This window comes from Vicugna pacos, chromosome 5 (genome assembly GCF_048564905.1).
Source record: "Vicugna pacos chromosome 5, VicPac4, whole genome shotgun sequence".
Lineage (NCBI taxonomy): Eukaryota > Metazoa > Chordata > Mammalia > Artiodactyla > Camelidae > Vicugna > Vicugna pacos.
Window position 1 is genome coordinate 39,654,560 of NC_132991.1, and position 18,387 is coordinate 39,672,946.

The 18,387-nt window shown below is 38.0% G+C and overlaps 1 protein-coding gene and 1 long non-coding RNA gene across 6 annotated transcripts in view; both read left to right on the plus strand.

Moving 5' to 3' along the window:
* Positions 1-5,430: 5,430 nt before the first annotated feature.
* Positions 5,431-7,639, plus strand: LOC140696607 (uncharacterized). Its single transcript, XR_012073108.1, has 2 exons — positions 5,431-5,727; positions 6,288-7,639. It is a non-coding gene; the product is annotated as an uncharacterized lncRNA (long non-coding RNA).
* A 1,355-nt stretch (positions 7,640-8,994) lies between these two features.
* Positions 8,995-18,387, plus strand: part of CSRNP3 (cysteine and serine rich nuclear protein 3) — a 177,255-nt gene continuing 167,862 nt past the window's right edge. For all 5 annotated transcript variants that reach the window (XM_072961092.1, XM_072961095.1, XM_072961093.1 and 2 more), the window contains exon 1: positions 8,995-9,125. The gene's annotated coding sequence lies outside the window, so the exon portion shown is untranslated. The remainder of the gene's footprint in view (positions 9,126-18,387) is intronic.

An 18,387-nucleotide genomic window follows, 5' to 3' on the forward strand; every position in this document is an offset into this window, starting at 1 on the left:
CTCCATGGGTATTTCTGGAGTGCTTACTGTGCACCAGATACTACTTGTGTTATTAAGTGTTCACTTCTGATATTAAATTCTTCCTACTAGGTGTATTTATTCTCACTTCTGGAAAAAGAAAAATCTGTATTCACACTTCTAGTATTACATTCAATATATACCTTACATTCAATTTGCTGCCCACTGTATCTGGTTCATGAGATTTACTGGTTTCTGCCTTTCTGTGAACTTTGACAGAAAAGAGTGTAAGCTTTTAGACTCTGTTTCATCATTTCAGATTTTAGGAAGGATTTAAAAGTAGTCAATGTAATAACCACTTTCACTGACCTATTCTTATTGAACAAATCCCCATTTCCTATAAATTGAGATAAACTGATAGAAAAAAACCTATACATTTGGTCTTGGACCCACATGTAAATTGACATGAAGTCATGTTATTTCTTCAGTTACATTTTGGAACACCTTTTTACACATCTGGCACAGCACTTAATAGTGAAGGCCAGATGATAAATAAAAATCTCAGCCCTCAAGAAGCTTTCAGGGCTAAGCTATAGGCTAACCTGTTTCTTTCCAACTGATGGAAGAACTATGGAAACTTCCATGGGCTCCCCTTTTATATACACCCAGGGGTTGGATTTCAGACTCAAAACTGAGTTACTAAGGGTTCCTGAAATTAAGTATTCCTAAACTAAAATCAGGACACTGCTGATATGTACTGTGATATATGACTCTATCAATTTTTATTACATATCCTTTCAGCAAATATTTATTTTTAAAATACTTGGCATATATTTACTATTGTTAATATGCATTATACTAAATATACATCTGTATATATAAGTATAAATATTATTTCTTTAACACAAAAAAACACAATTCTACAAAGAAGATATTGTTACTAATCTCATTATACAGAAGAAGAAACTAAGGCTTAGAGAGGTTTACATGATAGAACCAGAACTGGAATCAGGGTCCGGTTCTGGAGTCCACACTTTAATTACATTGTACCAGATTTTGGGGTCTGAGTGATGCATAAATCAGACACTTCCCCTGAACTCGTGGAGCTTAGGGAGACAGATATTAACCAAGTCATCACACAAGTACATAAACACAGATAGTAATATGTACTTGGAGGTGCAGATACAGGATATTAGAACAAAACTACCATGGGCAACACGATACAATCTGACAGGGTAGGAAAAAATACCCCTGAAAAAGTTAGTTGCGCTGCTTTCTGAAGTATAAGCAAGCTTTAAATTAGTGAATGTAACAGAAAAGGACTTGGAGGTCAAATAAATAAAGCATCCGTAGACAGGACGAGGCTGTGAGGCAGGGAGTATGGTGGAATTTGAGGAAATGCAAAATGGCCGAGACACCTCTAGCAAGGAGAAACTGGTATGAAACCTGGGAAGTATTGGAGTCCAGATTGCGCCAGACCACAGGCAATGCTGGGAATGCTTGTCCTCTTCCTGGGCACTTTGAGAATCCATTCAGTGATTTTATGTTTCTAAAGTTCTATTTACCTCAAAACCCTTGGCAAATGTTTCAAACCTACTGTACATAAACACAAGAACACAGTTGAAATGTCTTCAATTTTTGTGAAGAACATTTTGTTATAAGTATGTCTTCAGTTGTCTGGGGTTTTTATTTGAAGGTATTTATTGCTTTTACATTTTAATTATTTTTAGCTTATCTTCATTGCATACTTAGTGGGTTGTAAAATTTTGGGTTAACCTCGTCCATCTGGAATGTCCAGTGTTTGCATCAGTAACATTTTTGGTCTATAATTTTTAAAATATTACCTCAAGATTAATACATGCTGTAGTATAAATTCTGTCTTAGTCCATTCAGGGTGGTATAACAGAATACTACAGACCAGGTGGCGTAAGCAAAAGGAATGTATTTCTCACGATTCTGCAGGCTTGGAAAGTCCAAGGTCAAGGTGTAAGCACACTCAGTGTCTGCTGAGAGTCTGCTTCCTGGTGGAAGCAACGGGAGAACTCGCTGGGGTCCCTTTGGTAAGGGCATGAATCCCATTCACGAGGGCTCCACCCTCATGACCGAATCACCTTCCAAATGCTACACTGGGGGTTAAAATTTCAACATATGAGTTTGGGGGAGACACAAAGTTTCTGTCCATAACAATTATGAGGATGCTATCCACATTTCTATAGAAAAAGTGTACATAATTCCACTCCCCAGGCTTTCTGAAGAGGAGACACTTTGTTGTTGTGATTAGGTGCTTTTTTTTAACTTCCACATTGGAATGTGGCCATAGCAGAATATACTGAAAGTCTTTTTTTTCCCCCAGTGGGTCAAGTTCAAAAAATATTTCAGAGCCATTGCATGAGTCAGACAAGAAGCAAACCATTACCACACAACACATTTGTATGATGGAGATGAGGATGGTTAAAGAGACTGCCCATGTGCCACTGAAGGAAACAGAAAAGGCTGCAGACAAGGCAGGGTCTGGTCTGAGACTGTGGCTGAGTGGAATTCTGCCAGGTTTTTCAGTGGAAGAGAGCAGAGCAAATAAAATGTATGAATGCATGGAGATGAGAGAATTTTGCATAATTACAAAGTTACGATGAACTTAGAATTCCAGAAAATAAGCAAAAGCCACAGCAAGTGATCAGCCAGGACAGGTATGTAGCTTGTGAGACATGGAGGGGGGAGTGTCTTGTATGCCAACTTTTGAAAAGAAATCTCCTTTTCACAGAGGCCGATTTTAGGACCTATTACAACAAAGGACCCAAGACCAGCAGAGGAACTAGAGTCTGTGTTGAATCCAGAGAATATTTCTTGAGAATGGTGAGTTATTTGACTTTCATGTGAGAAATTACATAAAAATGTTGTGATCGATATTGCCAGAAGGGAATAAACATTGTTGAGACTCCTCAAACTTTCTATTTTTATGGAAATTAGTAGTTAGGAAAAACACACAGAAAGGAGATGATCAATATGTGTGTTCATAAATTTGGCTCCTGACAAAACACCCATATGATAAAGTCGGGTCGACTCAGCACATTAATGAAATTTGGCAAGAGTTATGAATTGTCTTAGCAACCTCCCCAGGAAGTGAAGTTTGGCTGATGCAATGCCATCTGAGGAAAGGCCAGATCTGCATATCATTAACATTTGTGTTGGTGGCTTCCCAAAAATGGAGGTAGTTTGACCCAAAATGAGTGTTATAATAAACGCCCCTGCTTGCTGCAGGAGTGTGAAACCATCTGAGGGAAGCAAAAAACCCAGACATTTCTTCAAGCACAAATGGCTGGTGTCAAAGCTAGTTGCAGTCGTGCTATGTTCAGCAGCTGCACCTGCGTGGTAACTGGGGCGCTATCTGGCCATGGATGTTTGTTTCACACATCAGAACTGAAAGTAGAGCATGGAATACACTGGGCAATGTCTCATGAAAATGGAGGTTTTTCCTCCCTCCATAATTTGGGCCTGAAGCCTTAAAACAGGAGTAAACCATGACATAACAGTGTTTTCAGCTGTAGAAAAATACATATTTTTCTACACTCGTAATGGCATTTAAAAGGGAAATGTGCCTATTTGGTCACTGGCCACTCTCACATTATAACTCTCTTGGAATTTCCTTTATAGGCAATCTTTCCTAGAGACCTAGGATTGGCCTGAGACCAATTTATTCCTTGCCAAAAGTTATTTCTCAGGCCCAATTATCTAGGAAGCCCATAAAATGTTAGCCTTGGCAGGCTGAAGAAAAAGATTGTTTTAATCGGGTTTTCCAGAGGAACTCTCAGCATTTCCAATTCAAGATCCTGTTTTGGTTGGAAGAAGGTGCACAGAAAGAAACATTAATGAAGAAAAATGAGAAGTATTATCTCTTACACAACTATAGGCAGATTTCTTGCATCAGGACCCTTTTGATGGAAGTGAAAGAAATAATAAACAGAAGGAGTCTAGAACTAAGGGTCTCCTAAAACGCCCATATTTAGCATGCACGGTCATTTAAGTAACCTTAAAGAAAGCCCTAGAAGTTAGAGACAGGATAAAGATCTCTTTTGGTAGTTATGTGAACCAGACGAGTATGCTAAACGCAAAGAGGACCAACAGGTTAATGGGGATTCATTTCAGGTGGAGGGCTAGGAGACTGATAATGACCTAGGACTTTGCTTATTTATACCCCGTTGCCCAGTTGCAACACCAGCCGCATGGCTGGGTCCAAAGAGGCTCCCAACACGCCTTCAGCTGTTCAGAAACTACCCTGAATCCCTTCACTTCTGCTCCCTTATTCCTATAGCCTAGGAAAAATTCCCTTCCACCCCAAACCCAAGATCTACTCTCTTCCATTTCTTCTCCCTCCTTCTTTAAGGAGAAAAACCCCAGTTTATGTAGAGGAGAATGGATTTTGATCTTCCCATTTTTCCAAACGTATCTCCTGTCATTTCTTACAGTTAGCTTCTTCCAATTGCTGCCTTTGAACATATCTCCCAACCTCATCACAGAAACCAAAGGCATCCTCCATCACATTCTATTTAGAATTCTAGCAGGTAGCTATTTTTTTTTTCAGAAAAATATCCACAAAATACTAGATCTCATCATATATTATAAATTCTATATTAAAAAATCCTACATTTCATTTATCACTTGATTGACAAAAATTCAAAAGTTTGACAAAAACCTCTGTTGGCAAGGCTGTGGCAAAGCAAACACTCTAAACATGGCTTCTGTTGGTCACACAAGATGGCAGAACCTCCTAAAAACAGGAATTTGTTAATTCTGGCAAAATTGCCTTTTTATATCTTATTATTAACCTTTTATATCTTATTATTCTGAAAAGCGGTAAATAAAGGGAAAATAAGATTTATCCTGCCTTTCCTATATTCTCTTAACTAGAATAAAAGTTGAAGAAAGTTTTTCAATTCTAGTTAACAAATGTACAAGGAATGATAGGATTAGATTTTCACCAATTTTCAGCTCTAATAAAACAATGAACTTAAGTTACGGTTATGAACACTTAGTATCACCAAAAAGAGTCCACCTAACCTTATACTGATACAAGTACATAACCAACCTAGGAAGTAAGTCTGACGGTGATCAGACCTCTAGGTCTGAATACCAGAGGCACATGTTAAATCACACCACGCAGATTGCAATCAGCAAAATTGGAAACTCTTACCGAGTATTCTCATTTTCACGGCAATATAGTTATTTGCATACGTTTAATAAGAATCTATTTGCTTTGTAACAGGACACAATTGAAAATATTGGTTATGTTATCAAGGTTTTGACTGGAATGTCATATTTGAGAATGATGTACATAAAATCAGATATGACCAGACACCCTATAGGACTAGGGTTGACATAGTAAAGCCCCTGTCGGCAGCCTTAAGTGAGTAGGCCTTGGGGCCCAGGCCAATGTTCACAATAGCTCACACCTGGTAAGAGGTAAATGTACGCGTGCGCTGGTAGCGTGAGTCCTCATTATGAACAATACGTATGCACCAGCTGAGTGAGTCCGCATTATGAATACTACGCATGCGCCACTAGCATTCTAAAAGGACGAGCGCACCAGCTGGCGGCGCGCGGTCTTCTTGTCCTAGGGTGAAGTGCAGTCTCGCTCCCCGTGGGCCTCTTGCGCAGTCTGTTTGGTGGCATGTCGGCTCCTCCTGCATTTTTCCAGTTGGGCAGCTCACCTCGTATCCCTCTCCAGCCTCCCTCGGCTGACAGCCCCCTTCAGGGTTTCTGACATCCTTTGAGGTGAGTTTGAAAGGTTAATTACTGGCAGGCCAGCAACCTCAGGATATTTTGGGGACTTCAGAAAGATTGAGAAATTCACCCAAATCTCTATGTACTATAAGTGAAGTCTAATTGTGAGTTCTGGGCTTGGCATCTTACTTTGAAAGGCTTTTAAAAGCCCAATCTGAGATTTCTCATGAGAAGTTCCAGCAAAGCCAACTTAAAAAGGGCCTGTATGGTCATTGCTACCCTTGCTACACTTGTGTTAACAATCAGGACACATTCAGTGAGACTAGAGTTGATTTGAAGCAAATTCGTCTCACTGTGATAGAAATGGCTGTGACTGCAGATAGAAAAATTGTTTAAATGGAAAACTATTGCACATCTTTGTGGGTATCAGGTTCTAGTCCTGAATATTGTCTTTGAGGTTTTGTTACCTACCTATAAGCTGGGCTGGACCCTGAATTCTTTTAGTTTCCTCAAATACCTGGCAGTGACTCTCCAAACTAACATTTCCAGTTTTCTTCCACCCTTCTGACTTGGGATAACTAAGAACAAAAATTGCCCCCTTTTTTTTTCAGTGCTCTGCAAGCTAAAGTTGGACAACTTGATATAAACTTAGGAGAAATCGCCACAACGGCGCATGTATGGACAACCCCCATGCCTCTTGCAGTAGGGGCCGATCAAAGTTCACGAGAATAGCCCATGACATTGCCAGAGACATTCAAACTGCAAGACATGCTTTGAGCCCAGCATCTAGACATTTTCTCACCTGGCTGACCCCACTACCCCAGACTCACACTGGGTTTATAATCAGTTCCAATCACTAACTTTTATTTTTCTTTTGTTTCCATAGAAAAGCTTCCTGTTAAATACCTGATTGTACCATATAAGCCTAAATTTGGGAGTCCACTTGCTTCACCACCTCCTGAAATGAAACACACATGCTTAACTGACCTATTCTTAAGACTAGGAGACTGGTTCATTGAGATGCGAAGCAATCTGCCAACTCAACTTCTAAGCTGAGAAACTTTTTGAGGTCAAAGGCAGAGAATGAGGGTAGCAGAGTATACCACCACAAAATATGCCTTCTTTGGGATAAAGACTCTTTTGGGCTGGTTATTTTGAGAAAAAACAAACACTTCACAGAGAAGCTCTGAAAACAGTAGAAGTTACCCTTTTGTAAAGGAAATTTATACTTAAAAAGGCAATCTCCATTTGTAAGGGACTTCCTGCACCGAGGAGATGACTGAGTTACAAAAACCTCTTGTAAAGGGAAAAGACATAGACTTTTTAAAATTTTTTTGAGGGGGGAGGTAATTAGGTTTATTTATATATTTGTTTAAGTGGAGGTACTGGGGAACGTCGTGTTTGGGAAATACCCACTCTACCACTGAGCTATACCTTTCCTGCCCTCCAAAGGCATGGACTTAAGTTTGCAAAACAAACCTTACTTTTTCCTGGTAATCTCTCCGTCACTGGTGTCCCTACACCTTACTTTCTTTTGTCTATAGCTAAAGAGGGTATTTGAGTCAGTGGCTTATGCCACTTGGGGTGTTACTCATTTTCCCTGGGTATCGCTCATGTATACATGAGGTATACATGTTAAAAAAACTTGTGTTTTGTTTCTCTCTTGCTAATCTGTCTTTTGTTGCAAGGGTCTCAGCTAAAAACTCAGCCAAAACTTTCTCCCGAGTATTGTACTGTGAAAGGATTTCAATCTAAAAAGGAACCAGAGGATATGAAATGGAGATCTCACACATGAGTCCTCAGAAGAACAGAACTTAAGGACTGAGAGACTAATTTCCTATAAATGCCTGATTTACAGAAAATGGAGAAAATGGAGACCCCTGATCAATGAACTCCTGACCAATGAACACCCTCCAAGAATCTCTGCCATCCTCAGGCCAATAAACATATTGCATACACTATAGTTAGACTCCCCCTCTTTGTACTTCTTGCCCATAAATACAGCTTACTCCAACCCCTCAGCTTTCTCTCTGTCTCTGTCTCTCTTTCTCCCTTTCCTTAAATCTCAAATTGCAATTCCTCTGCTATTCCTGAATAAAGTTAATTTTTGGTAATCCAAGCTCGCCTCAGTTTACTTCCTTACTTAGATTGACATTTTGCTTTAATATAATTAAGAAGTGGATAGTGCGAATGAAACAGTAATAGTCATGGGTTGATTATTGTTGAAGCTGGGTAATGGATACATTGGAGTTATTCTTTCTAAAATTGTTAGAAATTATCTTTTAATAAGTTAAAGACTATAATGTACTTTACCTTATAAAAATACAGATTTCTTGGGCTGAAGACCCATGATTTTGATTCTGAAAATCTGAAATGAGAAATAGGAATTTGTTTTCTAGTTTGGGTCCCAAAAATTTCTCTCACAGGTTATGAAAAATATTCACTTCTTTGTCTCCCTAGCACTTGAATTATGAAAGAGTATTTGGCACATAGATTTGCCATGATGTTAAGATGTCTTTTTTATCATCACAACTAGACAACAGTCAATGTTACTCCTATTCCTATTTTCTCTATTTCTCTGTTATATTTAGTTCCTTTGTCTAAGAGACCTTCAAACATTCTAACTTCGGTTATTCCTCTTGATGAGAATGTATGTGTCTTACTCCATAAGAATTTTTCCTGAAATCCACAAAAGTAGGATGATGAGACATTTTAAAGCTAATTATATGATCAACTGCTATTTGCTTCAAACACTTAGGTGAGAAAAATATCCTAAAATTTACCCTATTCATTTTTGCCCTTTCATAAGCTTAAGTTTATTCTTAATCCTTTGCTTTAAATAAGATCACAACTGCAGACTGGTTTTTATCAAAATAAGAACAACAATGATATGAATCCTGTTAATAGGAGAAGAGGGCACGAGAGAATGTTCCCACTCCAGATCTCAGGCCAGACGGGTGCCACGAGAGGGTCCCCGGCTTTGCGCAAGCGTACGCAAGTGTACTTAAAGAGATACACACTCCATAGGTAGAGTGTGGTCCCTGTGAGGTGAGAGCAGCCCGGCCCCGAGGTATGGGATGGTTAATTTTTATGGGGCTGCGTACTTTCATACGCTAAGGATGGGAGGGATAGTCTAATTACTTTGGCGAACGGGCGGGGATTCCCGAGGATGGGCCAGCGCCCACTTTCCCGCCTTTCCGGGTCAGCGTGGGGACTGCCAGAGCGCCTGTGGGCGTGCCGCCCGGCATGCTAATGTATTACAATGAGCGCATAATGAGGTGCGAGGTCCACGGGAACGCGAGGCCCACGGGACGCGACCGCCGCCATCTTGGACCTAGTCAGCTCGAAGCCGTTTTGGTTGTATCCTGTTTTTCTCAAGGACTGTGTCATTCTTTTAAAGACTGCCCTGCCCTCTTCTCTCCTGTCTCAAGGCTACAGCATCCTCTTTGGTAAGATCAAAACTTAAAATCTTACTGTTGTTTTTGTTCTCAAAAGGGAGATAGGGAAAAACCTGGGAGGGTAAAAACCCCTCAGAATTCGGTTGTGTGTGTTTGTGTGAGTGGTAACGGAATGCGGTGATCTCAGCTGGACTGGTTTAAACTGGTTGACAAAATTTTAAGTGGATAAAAAACATTGGCCCCGGCATTCCATTGCCCTACGGAGTCGGTTTGGGGTCTACTGAGTATCAAAAGCTGCACGGTGAACCAGCTGCTGCTTTTCTTCACTTTAGGAGAGAGGAAAACCAAAAGTTATTCTTTGAGATTTAAGGAAACATAGAACTACCTTTGAACCAATCAAGAACACTTAAAAACAGTATTCAGATTTTAAGGCCATTTTGAGGAACAGAAAGGCCGCCTGAAAACTGGACAGTTAACTGTCCAAGTCTTCTCAGAGTACCTGCTGCCACCTCAGATATTTGAATTCCATGGGAAACTTCGGCCAAACCCCACATTGTCATATAACCATGGCAAGAGTTTTCTTGTTCTTTTTGCTAGTTTGCAAATAAACCTGTTTGCAATGTGCAGCTGTAAGTACTATTTCTTTTCTTCCTTCCTGAGTAGGACAAAACAAAGGAGTGTAAATCTTTCATTTAAAAAACATTATTATTTTGCTACTTGTTTTCTTATGCTTCCCAGAAATTCATATTTAAATAATATTAAATTTTAAAGAAATCTTTAGAAGCAACGTGTTGGCCCTCATTTTTGTCTTTTATATAAATAACCTGGAATTGCTATGATTTCTTGCTATGCTCATGCCAGATTTGTAATAAATATATATGTACTGATAAGGAAAGAGTGCCTACCCACAGCACTATCGAAGAAATGCCTCCCTGGGGACTATGGCTGAGATGAACTTGGAGGTGATAAAATGACAAAGTATCTTTCATTTTCATCATTCCCTCTGCGATGACTTTAGAACAGGATGTATAGTCCTGTAGTACCCATCACTGAGATTTACAGCAATTGTTCCTTTCTTTCAGATTGCTGTTACTTTCCTCAGTGTTACTGTCATTAAATTCTCCACCCTCACTATTACAGCTTCCATTACCACCCACATGGCACTACGGCTTTATCCATGGGTGGCAGATGTTATCACCATATGTCATCCGATCAATTTTCCATTCAAGGGTAATGTAATGTTTGGGGGAAAGCCAACTCACTCTGTAGTAAAGGCTTTCTCTGTAGTCTTCACCAGCCGTAAATGCAAGCATCCTTTCAACTTCTTGGCTTTGATACCTAACCAAAAAATCAGCAGGGATCTTAGAGATGCATTGCATATTTCCATGTTAGTTGGGTGATCTCTCACTATCACCTGCCAAGTTGTTTCCTTTTAAGGAGTTTGGCACTATTTTGCTTTCCTCTACTTTTATTCTTCTCAGAATATTCTGGACAGGGAATCATTAGCTAGATGAATACCAAAGAAGATAGTGGTATCAGATCTGGTTCAGGAGGATGTTACTTCTTGTTTATTTCTAGGATCTAGATCTCACCTCCATGTTCCAGAGTTGGCATTGCTCAGAGAGCAATGCTTATTCCATGTAAGTCTGAAGGGTAGCCAACATTAAGACAAGATCAGTTTATCATTATTGAGCGTAATTTGCACGTGCTCTCTCTTTCTCTCATTCCTTTTTGTTTTTTTCTTTATTTACTTTTTCTCCCAACTCCACTTCCTCTCCTTGTGGCTTCATATCTCTGCATATTTATTGATACTTCTTATCATTTTTTTTTGCCAATCACTGTGCTATGCTCTGTATATTTAAATATTAAATAAAATATACTTCTTTCACGTTTTCCAAGTCTAAAAGATCTCAGATTATTTTGAAACCAGTCCAATCTAAATCACTGAATTTCCCATGCATTTTGGGTAATAAAATGTGGATTGTCTGGGAGGAGAGGAAGCTGTTTTTATTGATCATGAAATGGTCTCCCTCTAATGTGCTCAAACTGCCTTTCAGTTTGGTGAAGGAATTTCTCTTTACATTATCCACAATCATCAATATTTTAAAGACTTGGATTATATCCTTTTTCTATTTTTGTCTTATAGGTTGCAAGTTACCAAATCTCATGGTCAGATTCATTTGACACCTATTAATTCCAGTGATCCCTTGACTTGCCTTTCTCTAGACATTTTCTATTTATTTTATGTCTTTCTTAATATGTGATAACTAGTAATGTGGCATTCAAGTGTAGAAAAACTGAAATTTTATATAAGATAAAAACATTTCTTTTAAATATTTCTCATTTGCTGTGCTTCTAGAAGACACGTAGTTTTGTGGGCACTTTTGGCAACATGAAATAATGTCTTTAGGAACCACAATGATATCAGTCTCTTCCTGAGTTATAGCTGATGTTCAGACATTATCCAATTTTAAAGTTTAAATTACTTTTTCTTAAATTATAACTTTGTATCTACCCCTAATGAAAACCACCTACTACTTTATTGTTCATTAATGCTGACCTGTAAAGTTCTTATAGTTTTATTTATTATGGAACTCGCTGGGAAATGTGTGGGGAATCAGAACACAACTTATTTCAAGAACATTATATTAATATCACTTAGTTGTTGTAAAACTAACAACCCTATTTGGAATGGTTTTCAGTGTGTATCCCTGAGGAAAGCATGTTATCAATTTAATTTTTTTCCAGAGCATCTTAACACTAAGCAAATTCTTTATTTTTGATACATCATTTTCCACAACCCTCTCCTATATTTTGTGATAGTTTTGGAAACAATTTTTAAAAATTACCACTTACCCATATAAAAATTTAGGCCCTTGAAGCTCTTTAACAAAGAGATCACATGGCACATTTTTCCCTCACAAAAATATGTTGTCAGCTTTGCTCCCATAGCTATTCCAGTTGTTGCTACAGTCCACAACCCTCCTCTCTGTTAGTGTCCTGCTGGGATGCTCTCAGGGCAGGGGGTACATCTGCTGTTCAGTTTATATCTCTGCACGTTGCTAACTCACCTCCAGTTCTCTGGTGCAGACCATGCATGTCTGTACATATAAGACATAGTTTGCCTCCACTGAGTGGGGCTCCACAGAGTCGGAGGCTTGGTCTTGTTTCCTATAGTATTTTAATACCAAGAACAGTATTTTTCAGGCAGAACTGCTCAATAGATATTTGTGAATTCAAGCTTTTAGAAGTACATTGTTAATTTTCCACAAGCAGCTAATGAATAGATTCTTATTAAGTTGTATTGGTCCTTATGATTTTATTAAATACCTTCGATCATCTCTTACTGTCCAGTGATTATCATGCTGTTCTCACGAGAGTAGAGGCCCCACTGATGGTCTGCTGGTCTCCTGGCACCTGGGTGATTTATAGCAACAGGCAAAATACTTGCCAGTTGCACCAAATTTTACCCTCGAGTTCTTACAAACATTGGGTGATTGCCAGCAAGTTTTGCTGATCCATTCATTCCTGTGGACCAGCTAGCTCGAGAGTAGTCTTAGTACTCTTTATTACCTTTTGATTTGATGCTTCTGAATCTCAATTTCAAAAGGCAATTTAGGAATCCTTTAACGACTTCCTCGGTGAGGATCGGAATGAAGAAATGATTTTCTATATTTTTTTAAATCTCTTGTTTCGTTCATGAGAACAGAGACATGAAATAGCTCCACTGATCCTTCAGCTTACATTAGTATATCTGGAAGTCTTTTATTTTGGACAGTCTGGCTCCTTGTATGGGGCTTCTTGCTTCTGAACTACATACGTGGATGCATCTGGACTGCCACTCCTCCCAATTCACAATCGTCCCAATTCCATTCACCTGGAAAGTCCTTGACTTTCAAAAATACAAGTTTTATAAAGATAGTCTCTAGCTAGTTAAGCAGAGCTAATTTTCATTTAATAGTTTGGTCTGTGCTAAGCCTGTTTCCTTAGTGGTCATTTGTATTATCCTAAAACCTTATCCCTACAGCTCAAATGGGGGAACCTCTACTCAGTTAATACATAAATTATTGAAGTCCCTTCCTATTACAATCTGCTCTAATTTTGAGACTTCCACAAAGGTTGGCAATTCTCTTACTCTTTTGAGTTATCTTCATTTTCCAACTCTCTAAGAATTCCTAAATTATTGAATAATGGTATTTAAATCTTTAGAGATTTTGTAATATTTCCTTGTCAGGAAAGATTTTTAAAGTCACTCAGACTACCCTCAGGTCTGTTACCTTTGCTTCTGGCAGCATGCAGCTGAGTTCCCATGGTGATCAAGGGTCCAGCAGTCACGTTGCTAAGGAGAACATCTCCTCTGTCCCTACCAGCCTCTACTGTTCCCATCACTTCTGTCAGAGGAGTGGTCTAGGTAGAGACCTGAAGTGGTGAGCAAGGCCACCCAATGCCTCTGCTCTTACTCAGCTTCTTTGAAATGAAGAGATAGCCTGGTGATCAGTGTGCTAGTAGATCCTTGTCCTGGTTGTATGTATATAACGCAGAGAAATTGTTTCCATTTCTTTATCTCCCATTCATTCTTGAAACCACTTTAGTCTGCCTCCTGCCACAACCACTCCACTGAAAGGAACTGCTTACTGTCAGTTCACCAAGAACTAAACATCAAATTCAATGGGCAACAGTGCTTCCAAAACTTAAGTCAGATAGAGAAAGACAAGTGCTGTATGATGTCACTTATAGGTAGAACTGTAAAAAGCCAAGCTGGTAAAAACAGAGACTGAAATTGTGGTTACCAGGGGATGGGGAATGGAGGGACAGGACAGATGTCATTTAAGGTCCAAATCTATGAGTAAATAAGCCCTAGAGATAGATGCAATGCACAGTACGGTGAATATAAACAACAATATTGTATTATAAACATCAAACTTGCTAAGAGATTAGAACTTAATTCTTTCAACTCCTAAAAAGAAAGGATAATTATGTAACATGATAGAGGTACTAATTAGTACCACAATAGCAATCATATTATGATATATAAATGTAGCGAATTAACATGTTATATACCTTAAATTTATACAATGTTACGTGTCAAAAATATTTTCATGAAAGAAGTAAATAAATAAGACTAAGGGGGAAGGTATAGCTCAAGTGGTAGAACTAATGCTTAGCATGCATGAGGTCCTGGGTTCAATCCTCAGTACCTCCTCTAAGAATAAATAAACCAAGTCACAACCCCCTACCCCCCCCAAATAAAATAAATAATACAATAATAAATAAATAAAATACTAAAACAAAATAAGACTTGAATGTGCATATGACTCACCTGAGATCTTGTTCAAATGCAGACTGTGATTCACTTTACTGGGATGGAGTTGAGATTCTGCATCATGACACTGTTCAGGGGCTGCCTGTTCTGCCCTCAGTGGACAGCACTATGTACAGCAAGACACCAGACTTGCCACAGCCTTTGATAGGACATCTTCTCAAGATTCTTTACGCCTTTGCCACAGAAGCTTTGCAAGCATCTTCCCCATGAGAGGACCTGAAATGGGAATCAGGGATAGTTTAACCTTCTTATCTCTGGCAGAGCCTCCCAGAGCTACCCCAATAACTGCACACACGCGGTAAAATCAGTGTACGTCTACGTAAAGTCAATTTCAGTTGACAGACACACCCCTCAGCCAGATTGACCCTCCCTAAAACCTTTCCATAGTTATTCCTACACTACCAATAATTTGCCCTCACACCAGTTATTCTTGGAGATAAAGAATACTTTCTTGCCACTTCTCTTTTTTCTCCATTTGGTCTTAGTTCCATAAGGACACATTACTGATTTAAGAAACTGAATAGCAAAGCGTATAAATATCTCACGTAGGCAGTACGTACCTCTAAGGTGGCGATAACATTCATTAATTTATATCTCCCCACAGAAACTTTTTCAGACTCTCACTTGTGAAAGCTCAGTTAATAGCACTTTTTATCATAGCCATAATTTGTATTATATTTTGTAAGAATTCAATCTGTATATAGTTTAAATTCTTTGTCAGTCTCAGATTAACTTCCTTTAAGCTGTGGACAAATGAGCTTTATTCCTTTAAAGAAGTCTAATGATATTTTCCTCAATTGTTCTTTTATACATATTATGCCTGTTAGTTCAGAAGTGAAATGATTTTTGCCCAAGGTTATTAGAATAATATTGAAATTCAGTTAGTCACTTTGAGACATGGCAACCAAATGGCTGATTCCTTTTTAATCTTTAACAAGTTCCATTATTCACCTAGAGAAATTGATGCCAGCATTTAAGGAATATGAAATAATACAAACCACATAACTTTGAAATATTTAAATAGCCTAATTCTCTGGATGAATTATCTTTTCATACTGACTAGGCTTGAACCTGGTTTTTACTGAAAACAGTGGCAAACAGTAGTTGAAATGCAAATAGTATTATATGTCAGTGTGAAGGGTCTTGATTCATTTAATTTTATCTCTTTGCAAACTGAATGTGAATAATGTTATCTTGACATTCAGTCTCAACCACCTCTATCTACATACCAAAATGTACAATGAGAAGATCATTTTTTTTCACTGAACAAAATCAGTGGGAACTGAAAAACAGGCAGAATAGACAGTGTACCTAAGTTTTACCACGAGTGTTTTGCTTTGATTTCAGCTGGGTGAGGCATTGATTAACCCTGTTTCCCTAAATCCAAAGCAAGACACTTCAATTCAGCTGAGTTCACCTGCAGATATTTTCCATAGCTTGGAGCTGTTCTTTGAAATATCTTTTCTCTCTTTATTCCTTTCCTCTCCATATTCCTTTTCTCCACTCCCTGCCTCTCTGCCAGCTGCAAGGATTTGTCCTCTAAAAGGGTGGGGGTGGGAGGGAACGAGGGATGAAAGCAGACAGGGAGCATGAGCCGGAGAATGCCAGGATCTGGCTTTTGTTATTGGTTGGCTGCTGCCTGATGGATAGACGAGGGAGGAGTGAACTCTTCAGTCTGTTCTGACGGAGCCGAAGTGCAGAAACCATATTTACAGGTAAGAGCAAAAGAGAAAGAAAAAATTATTTTTCTTTGAAAGAGAATGCTTCTCAATTCCTATTAAGACAGTTTTAGGATACTGAAATTATTCCGAAGACACTTCCTGAAAGTGGATCCTTTTCATTACTTGAGAAAGCTTTGCTATGAGCTATTCTTTTCCCCTGCAAAATCCTTGACTGATAAAAACACCAGAGGCATGTCTTATCCTGGATAACTTTCTAGCAAGTGTTAGAGGAAAAATTAATAGATAAAATGAGCCATTATGTCTTTTTTGTTTGTTTCTATTCAAGCTTATTTTATTGGAAATCAAAGGAAGGCTTAGGAAAGATTGGTAAATTCCACAGGTCCTGAGAAAATGGAGTTTTCTCTGAATATACAGTGTAAAATTCCATGTGGTGTTTTTAAAATATTTACAACACAGTAAATGGTTTAGGAAAATAATTTTTGCAGGTTGTAGACTCTTAACACTAAGTTAGCATGAATGATTTATACGCATTTACACCCTTTTAACTCACTTCTCTTGACAAAGCTTATGCTATTGGGTAGTTGTATCCTTTTATGTAGTAAATTGTAAGCTTATATGATAATTAAACAACTGTCTTTATCAACATGCATGGGGCCATTTTCCATTTTCAGAGCTCAGAAGCTTGTTAAGAATTAAACATTGCTATAAAAAATAGCATCTTATTAGGCAAGTTTTACTGGTAGTTTCATTTAACAATCAAATATACCTAGGTAAGAATTCCATCACAGCATTTATATTGTGATTATATCCCTAGGGCAATATTTTTTTAACAGCTCAAAAGTAAAGATTCTACTTTATTAGTTGTTTCTCTATCTTAATTTTGTCTTTTATTTACCCTTAGGGAAAACAGGGGAGAGTTCTAAATATATAGACTCAATGACACACAGTAAAGACATATGAAAAGTAATTTTACTCTAAGTCCATTTAATTTTATAGTGATTTTAATTCATAAATATAGGCCAATTAAGGATGGGGAACCTCACTAAAATAGAGATTCTTTTAAAAAAGGTTATTACTGACTTGAACACATTGGCCGTCAATTAATACTTGTTGACTATAATAATAAAAGTCTTTCAAAGATATAAATGATTTGTTCATCTATTTTAAAAATTCTTCTTTTGAATGAGTCACAAACTAATAAGAATGAATATGCATAATTTCTAAGGATTCTTTTGGTCTTGTGTTTACATTTTGTTTTTGTTTGAGAGATGGATTTTGTCTTTGAAGAGCAGACAAAAACACAACAGTTCTTGCAAAAATTGAAAAAAGAACGGGAAAAAAACTACTGAATATTGGGTAAAGATTATCTAAATGAATGGAGAACTATCTTTAATTTCCTAAATGTACTAAACATAGTTAATAATATGTTTATACACATAAGTGTCACATTGACCCAATCAAATATTCTTGCATGATTTATTTTGAACTATTTCTGGTTTTCAAAAATATTGTGATACTAAAAAATTGTCGTGTTTCTGATTATTGATGGAGTGTTCTGATCTTGGTTTTCAAAACAAAATGATGGTAGAAATTAACTGACCCTTAGACTGGAATTTAAGGTGCTATGTAAGAACAGACATTCACCTCCTGAAATGTGGTAGAGAAAATGAGTCAAGGCAGTTATATTTTTTGGAAATTATAAATTCCAAGTAAATCTACCTCCAGGAATGAAGGGGAATTGATGAAAATTAGAGAGCAGAGTTCCACATGGTTTTAAATTATTCTGTTTCCTTGGAAACCAGCTGCTGCAGATGCATTTTGCTTTCTTTGGCTAAAAATATCATCCTTTTAATAATTGCTAAGGGAAAGGTTTTGAATAAAACCAAAGTATATTGTTGCTGCTTTTTATAATTTCCTTAATAGCTCACATATTTTGGATGAAAAGTAGATAAACTCTTTCTCAATCAGCATTTCCTATCATCCACGGGCAGACGTCTGCATGAGATAACCATGGTAGCTTTTACTGCAGAGACTACAGGAAAAAGAGAGAGGGAGTGTGTGTGTGTGTGTGTGTGCGCGTGCAAGAGAGAGAGAAAAAAAAAGCATGAAAGAAAACAGTTAAGAGGTTCCTGTCCAAGTGAAGAATGAAAAAAGGCAAATGAAAACCATGTAAGGCTGCTCTGTGAGAGACACCAAAGCAAGACCATTTGTTTTTCCTTTAGTGCAAACATTAAGTTTCAAATATAGGTTTTTAATAGAGACCACTACATCCAGCTTGTCTCCTGCTGCTGCACAATACTGTCTTTCC